Here is an 8,192-nt window from a genome sequence, read left to right on the forward strand (position 1 = left end):
CACCAAAATGAATCTCTTCACACTTCTCTGTGTTAAACAGTATCTGCCACTTGTCTGCCCATTTCTCCAGCCTCTGTCTCCTCCCTGGTGCCTGTTCCTGTCCCCCTCGCTGCTCACCGCAATCTGGAACTCGGTCTCATCGTCAAACTTTGAATTCCTGCTCCTGCACAGGAAGCAGTAACTTCAAATGCCTCCACGTCCCTCAACCCCCATCTCTGTACCCTCCTCCAGCTCCTACACCCCTCCCTATCTCTGTAACCTCCTCCAGCCCCTACACCCCTCCCTATCTCTGTAACCTCCTCCAGCCCCTACAACCCTCCCTATCTCTGGAACCTCCTACAACCCTCCGAGATCTCAACGCTCCTCCAATTCCAGCCTCTCGAGCATCCCCCGATTCCCATCACTCCGCTATTGGCGGCCGGGCCTTCAGCTGCCCGGGAGGGGTGGGGTGGGTGGGGGAACCTAAGCTCTGGGATTCCCTCTTTAAACCTCTCCGCCCCTCTCTCTGTCCCCTTCAGACCGACCTCTCTGGCGAGCGTTTGTTTGCAGGTCCCTAACATCTCTTTACATGTCTTGGTGACTACCTGTGCATGATAATTCCTCCTGTGTAGCATCTTAATGCTACAACAATCAGAGAGAGGGTGAGATCCTCACATCTTTATACAGGCAGTAGTGTTAACTCCAGCCACAAACACACAGGCCGCTCTACTTGATAAATTTTTACATATTTGTAGTCATTTGGTAGTACAGGACTTGGGTAGTGCTGTAAAATGACACGCACTGTCAAGGTTTTAAATCTTGCACTCATCAGGACAGTTCCGAACTGTGAACGGAACAACAATTTACACTGCATGAGAAGAGAGTGCTGATTGGGTCTGACTGATGCAGGTGTTGCCACGGGCAGTGCACCAGTTCACTGGGACCCGACGGTGAACTGCCAGGCCGCGCTTAAGTTCAAACCAGACGGGCTGGCTCTGATTGGTCGAGGCGTTGTCCTGGGGACTGAACCTCGGCATTTCAGCCTGCTCCTGCCCCACGGAACTCATTTCTCGGTATCTTGACTCCATTCTCTCTCCCCTTGTCCAGTCCCTTCCCACCTACATCCGTGATTCCTCTGACACCTTACGTCACATCAACAACTTCCAGTTCCCAACCGCTTCCTCTTCACCATGGACGTCCAATCCTTCTACACCTCCATCCCCCACCAGGATGGTCTGAGGGCCCTTAGCTTCTTCCTCGAACAGAGGCCCAAACAATCCCCATCCACCACTACTCTCCTCCGTCTGGCTGAACTTGTTCTCACACTGAACAATTTCTCCTTCAACTCCTCTCACTTCCCCCAAATAAAAGGTGTGGCTATGGGTACCTGCATGGGCCCCAGCTATGCCTGTCTCTTTATGGGGTATGTGGAACATTCCTTGTTCCAGTCCTACTTTGGCCCCCTCCCACAACTCTTTCTCCGGTACATCGATGATTACTTCGGTGCCGATTCATGCTCTCGCAGGGACCTGGAAAAATTTATTAATTTTGCTTCCAATCTCCACCCCTCCATCATTTTCACATGGTCCATCTCTGACACTTCCCTTCCCTTCCTTGACCTCTCTGTCTCAATCTCTGGTGATAGACTGTCCACCAATATCCATTACAAGCCTACCGACTCTCACAGCTACCTCGACTACAGCTCCTTACACCCCGCTTCCTGTGAGGACTCCATCCCATTCTCTCAGTTCCTTCGCCTCTGTCACATCTGTTCCGATGATGCTACTTTCAAAAACAGTTCCTCTGACGTGTCCTCCTTCTTCCTTAACCGAGGTTTTCCACCCATGGTGGTTGACTGGGCCCACAACCGTGTCCGGCCCATCTCCCGCGCATCCGCCCTCACGCCTTCTCCTCCCTCCCAGAAACATGATAGGGTCCCCCGTGTCCTCACTTATCACCCCACCAACCTCCGCATTCAAAGGATCATCCTCCGCCATTTCCGCCAACTCCAGCATGATGCCATTACCAAACACATCTTCCCTTCACCCCCCCGTCGGCATTCCGTAGGGATCATTCCCTCTGGGACACCCTGGTCCGCTCCTCCATCACCCCCTACACCTCAACCCCCTCCCATGGCACCTTCCCATGCAACCACAGAAGGTGCAACACCTGCCCCTTTACTTCCCCCTCTCCTGACCATCCAAGGGCCCAAACACTCCTTTCAAGTGAAGCAGCATTTCACTTGCACTTCCCTCAATTCAGTCTGCTGCATTCGCCGCTCCCAATGCAGTTTCCTCTACATTGGAGAGACCAAACGCAGACTGGGTGACCGCTTTGCAGAACACCTTCGGTCTGTCCGCAAGCATGACCCAGACCTCCCTGTCGCTCGCCATTTTAACACATCACCCTGCTCTCATGCCCACATGTCCGTCCTTGGCTTGCTGCATTGTTCCAGTGAAGCTCAACGCAAACTGGATGAACAGCACCTCTTCCGACTGGGCACTTTACAGCCTTCCGGACTGAATATCGAGTTCAACAACTTTAGATCATGAACTCCCTCCTCCATTCCCACCCCCTTTCTGTTTCTTCCCGCTTCCTTTTGTTTTTTCCAATAATTTATACAGATTTTTCTTTTCCTACCTATTTCCATTATTTTTAAATGTACTTCCATCCATTGTTTTATCTCTACCTTTTAGCACTCCCCCACCCCCACTAGAGCTATCTGTACCTTCCCCCCACCCCAGCCCCACTAGGGCTATCTGTACCTTCCCCCCACCCCCACTAGGGCTATCTGTACCTTCCCCCCACCCCCACCAGAGCTATCTGTACCTTCACCCCACCCCCACTAGGGCTATCTGTACCTTCACCCCACCCCACCCCCACTAGGGCTATCTGTACCTTCACCCCACCCCACCCCAACTAGGGCTATCTGTACCTTCACCCCACCCCACCCCCACTAGGGCTATCTGTACCTTCACCCCACCCCACCCCCACTAGAGCTATCTGTACCTTCACCCCACCCCCACTAGGGCTATCTGTACCTTCACCCCACCCCACCCCCACTAGGGCTATCTATACCTTCATCCCCACCCCATCCCCACTGGGGCTATCTGTACATTCACCCTCACCCCACCCCCACTAGGGCTATCTGTACATTCACCCTCACCCCACCCCCACTAGGGCTATCTGTACCTTCACCCTCACCCCACCCCCACTAGGGCTATCTGTACCTTCCCCCCACCCCAACTAGGGCTATCTGTACCCTCCCCCCACCCCACCCCCACTAGGGCTATCTGTACCTTCGCCCCACCCCCACTTGGGCTATCTGTACCTTCACCCCACCCTAGCCCCACTAGGGCTTTCTGTACCTTCACCCCACCCCCACTAGGGCTATCTGTACCTTCACCCCACCCCCACTAGTGCTATCTGTACCTTCCCCCCACCCCACCCCCACTAGGGCTATCTGTACCTTCACCCCACCCCACCCCTACTAGGGCTATCTGTACCTTCACCCCACCCCACCCCCACTAGGGCTATCTGTACCTTCACCCCACCCCACCCCCACTAGGGCTATCTGTACCTTCACCCCACCCCACCCCCACTAGGGCTATCTGTACCTTCCCCCCACCCCACCCCCACTAGGGCTATCTGTACCTTCCCCCCACCCCACCCCACCCCCACTAGGACTATCTGTACCTTCACCTCACCCCACCCCCACTAGGGCTATCTGTACCTTCCCCCCAACCCACCCCCACTAGGACTATCTGTACCTTCACCCCCACCCCACCCCCACTAGGACTATCTGCTCGTCCTGCTTTCTACCCTTAGTTAGCACATTCCTTTAGATAATATCACCACCTTCAACACCTCTTTGTCCTTTTGTCTGTGACATCTTTTGGTTATCTCCACCTATCACTGGCCCTCTATCCAGCTCTACCTGTCCCACCACCCCCTTAAACCAGCTTATATTTCACCTCTTCTCTATTATTCCTTAGTTCTGTTGAAGAGTCATACGGACTCGAAACGTTAACTGTGTCCCTCTCCGCAGATGCTGCCAGACCTGCTGAGTTTTTCCAGCTATTTTTGGTTTTGTCTCAGAATGGCTGTTACCTATTCTGTTGGGCGCAGTGTGTGCGCGCTCGTTCCTTTTGTCTGCAAAGAACAGGGGCCCATGTGTGTTAATGTACGTACCTACGAGCACGTATAAGTGAGCCACACTGTCGGCTCAACAGATTATGTGCCCCAGTCCCCACACACACAGGGTTAGTTTTGATATACGTTTCTATATTTAGTTGAATTTTATCCCCTGTCGCACACACACACAGGGGGTTTATATTTGATATATGTGCGGGTGGTTTTGGGGGGAGTGTCAGATTCCCTGTTTGTGGGGTGGGGGGTGTCTGATCCACTGTGAGGGGGTTTTGGAGGGTGTCTGAATCCTTGTGGGAGGGTTTGGGGGTGTCTGATCCCCTGTGGGAGGGTTTGGGGATGTCGGATCTCCTGTTTGGGGGGGGGGGTGTCTGGTCCCCGTGTGTGTGGTGGGGGGGTGAGGTTTGGGGGTGTCTGATCCCCTGTGGGACGGTTTGGGGGTGTCTGATCTCCTGTTTTTTTTGGGGGGGGGGGTTTGGGGGTGTCTGATCCCCTGTGGGACGGTTTGGGGGTGTCTGATCTGTTTTTGGGGGGGGGGGGGGTTGGGGGTGTCTGGTCCCCTGTGAGGGGGGGTTTGGGGTGTCTGATCCCCTGTGGGACGGTTTGGGGGTGTCTGATCCACTGTGGGACGGTTTGGGGGTGTCTGATCTCCTGTTTTTGGGGGGGGGGGCGGTTGGGGGTGTCTGATCCCCTGTGTGATGGGGGTGGGTTTGGGGGTGTCTGATCCCCTGTGTGATGGGGGTGGGTTTGGGGGTGTCTGATCCCCTGTGTGAGTGGGGGGGGCGCGGTTTGGGGGTGCCTGATCCCCTGTGTGATGGGGGTGGGTTTCGGGGTGTCTGATCCCCTGTGTGATGGGGGTGGGTTTGGGGGTGTCTGATCCCCTGTGTGATGGGGGTGGGTTTGGGGGTGTCTGATCTCCTGTGTGATGGGGGTGGGTTTGGGGGTGTCTGATCTCCTGTGTGAGGGGGTGGGGGGTTTGGGGGTGTCTGATCCCCTGTGTGATGGGGGTGGGTTTGGGGGTGTCTGATCCCCTGTGTGAGTGGGGGGGGGCGCGGTTTGGGGGTGCCTGATCCCCTGTGTGATGGGGGTGGGTTTCGGGGTGTCTGATCCCCTGTGTGATGGGGGTGGGTTTGGGGGTGTCTGATCCCCTGTGTGATGGGGGTGGGTTTGGGGGTGTCTGATCTCCTGTGTGATGGGGGTGGGTTTGGGGGTGTCTGATCTCCTGTGTGAGGGGGTGGGGGGTTTGGGGGTGTCTGATCCCCTGTGTGAGGTGGGGGGGGGCGGTTTGGGTTGGGTCTGATCCCCTGTGTGATGGGGGTGGGTTTAGGGGTGTCTGATCCCCTGTGTGATGGTGTGGGGGGGGTGGTTTGGGGTTGTCTGGTCCCCTGTGTGTGAGGGGGGGTTTGGGGGTGTCTGGTCCCCTGTGTGTGAGGCGGGGCAGGGGGGGGGGGTTTGGGGGTGTCTGATCACCTGTGTGAGGGGATGGGGTTTGGGGGTGTCTGGTCCCCTGTGTGTGTGTGAGGGGGGGGAGGTGGTTTGGGGGTGTCTGATTCCCTGTGTGTGTGTGTGGGGGGTGGGTTTGGGGGTGTCTGATCACCTGTGGGGGGGGGTTTGGGGGTGTCTGGTCCCCTGTGTGTGTGTGTGTGTGTGAGGGGGGCGTTTGGAGGTGTCTGATCCCCTGTGTGTGTGTGTGTGTGTGTGTGAGGGGGGGGTTTAGGGGTGTCTGATCCCCTGTGTATGTGTGTGTGTGTGGGGGGGGGGGGGGTGACTGTCTGATCCCCTGTGTGTGTGTGTGTGTGTGAGGGGGGTGTTTGGGGGTGTCTGATCCACTGTGTGTGTGAGGGGGGGGGGGTTTGGGGGTGTCTGATTCCCTGTGTGTGGAGGGGGGTTGGGGGTTTGGGGGTGTCTGGTCCACTGTGTGTGGAGGGGGGGGGGGTTGGGGGTGTCTGATCCTCTGTGTGTGTGTGTGTGAGGGGGGGAGCGGTTTGGGGGTGTCTGGTCCCCTGTGTGTGTGTGGGGGGGGCGGGCTTTGGGGGTGTCTGGTCCCCTGTGTGTGTGATGGGGAGGGGGTTTGGGGGTGTCTGATCGCCTGTTGGGAGGGGTGGGGGTTGGGGGGTGTCTGGTACATTGTGAGTGGGTTTGGGGGTGTTTGATCCACCGTGTGTGTGTGTGGTGGGGGGGGGGGGTTTGGGGGTGTCTGATCTCCTGTTTTTTGGGGGGGGGGGGGTTGGGGGTGTCTGATCTCCTGTTTTTTTTTGGGGGGGGGGGGGGGTTGGGGGTGTCTGATCTCCTGCTTTTGGGGGGGGTTTGGGGGTGTCTGGTCCCCTGTGAGGGGGGGTTTGGGGGTGTCTGATCCCCTGTGGGACGGTTTGGGGGTGTCTGATCCACTGTGTGAGGGGGGTATTGGGGGTGTCTTGTCCCCTGTGAGGAGGGGGGGGCATTCGGGGGTGTCTGATCCTCTGTGAGGAGGGGTGGGGGTTGGGGGTGTCTGGTCCGTTGCGAGTGGGTTTGGGGGTGTCTGATCCCCTGTGTGATGGGGGTGGGTTTGGGGGTGTCTGATCCCCTGTGTGATGGGGGTGGGTTTGGGGGTGTCTGATCCCCTGTGGGGGGGGGGGGGGGGGGGGGGGGGGTTTGGGGGTGTCTGATCCCCTGTGTGATGGGGGTGGGTTTGGGGGTGTCTGATCCCCTGTGGGGGGGGGGTTTGGGGATGTCTGATCCCCTGTGTGATGGGGGTGGGTTTGGGGGTGTCTGATCCCCTGTGGGGGGGGGGGGTTTGGGGGTGTCTGATCCCCTGTGTGATGGGGGTGGGTTTGGGGGTGTCTGATCCCCTGGGGGGGGGGGGGTTTTGGGGGTGTCTGATCCCCTGTGTGATGGGGGTGGGTTTGGGGGTGTCTGATCCCTGTGGGGGGGGGGTTTGGGGGTGTCTGATCCCCTGTGTGATGGGGGTGGGTTTGGGGGTGTCTGATCCCCTGTGGGGGGGGGGGTTTGGGGGTGTCTGATCCCCTGTGTGATGGGGGTGGGTTTGGGGGTGTCTGATCCCCTGTGTGATGGGGGTGGGTTTGGGGGTGTCTGATCCCCTGTGTGATGGGGGTGGGTTTGGGGGGTGTCTGATCCCCTGTGTGATGGGGGTGGGTTTGGGGGTGTCTGATCCCCTGTGTGATGGGGGTGGGTTTGGGGGTGTCTGATCCCCTGTGTGATGGGGGTGGGTTTGGGGGTGTCTGATCCCCTGTTTGATGGGGGTGGGTTTGGGGGTGTCTGATCCCCTGTGTGATGGGGGTGGGTTTCGGGGTGTCTGATCCCCTGTGTGATGGGGGTGGGTTTGGGGGTGTCTGATCCCCTGTGGGGGGGGGTTTGGGGGTGTCTGATCCCCTGTGTGATGGGGGTGGGTTTGGGGGTGTCTGATCCCCTGTGGGGGGGGGGGGGTTTGGGGGTGTCTGATCCCCTGTGTGATGGGGGTGGGTTTGGGGGTGTCTGATCCCCTGTGTGATGGGGGTGGGTTTGGGGGTGTCTGATCCCCTGTGTGATGGGGGTGGGTTTGGGGGTGTCTGATCCCCTGTGTGATGGGGGTGGGTTTGGGGGTGTCTGATCCCCTGTGTGATGGGGGTGGGTTTGGGGGTGTCTGATGCCCTGTGTGATGGGGGTGGGTTTGGGGGTGTCTGATCCCCTGTGTGAGGGGGGTGGGTTTGGGGGTGTCTGATCCCCTGTGTGTGTGTGGGGTGGGGGGGGTTTGGGGGTGTCTGATCCTCTGTGGGGGGGGGTTTGGGGGTGTCTGGTCCCCTGTCTGTGTGTGAGGGGGGGGGGGGGTTTAGGGGTGTCTGATCCCCTGTGTGTGTGTGTGTGTGTGTGTGTTTGGGTGGGGGTGGGACTGTCTGATCGTGTGTGTGTGAGGGGGGGGGTTTAGGGGTGTCTGGTCCCCTGTGTGTGTGTGGGGGGGGTTTGGGGGTGTCTGGTCCCCTGTGTGTGAGATGGGGAGGGAGTTTGGGGGTGTCAGATACCCTGTGTGTGTGTGTGAGAGGGGGTTGGTTTGGGGGTGTCTGATCCCCGTGTGTGTGTGTGTGTGTGTT

At 58.2% G+C, this 8,192-nt stretch overlaps 1 protein-coding gene across 1 annotated transcript in view; it reads right to left on the bottom strand.

Annotated features, from left to right (window-relative positions):
* hirip3 (HIRA interacting protein 3) overlaps positions 1-8,192 on the bottom strand; it is a 64,685-nt gene that overhangs the window by 18,908 nt on the left and 37,585 nt on the right. The gene's annotated exons all lie outside the window — the stretch shown is intronic.

Source organism: Carcharodon carcharias, chromosome 38 (genome assembly GCF_017639515.1).
Source record: "Carcharodon carcharias isolate sCarCar2 chromosome 38, sCarCar2.pri, whole genome shotgun sequence".
NCBI classification, from domain to species: domain Eukaryota; kingdom Metazoa; phylum Chordata; class Chondrichthyes; order Lamniformes; family Lamnidae; genus Carcharodon; species Carcharodon carcharias.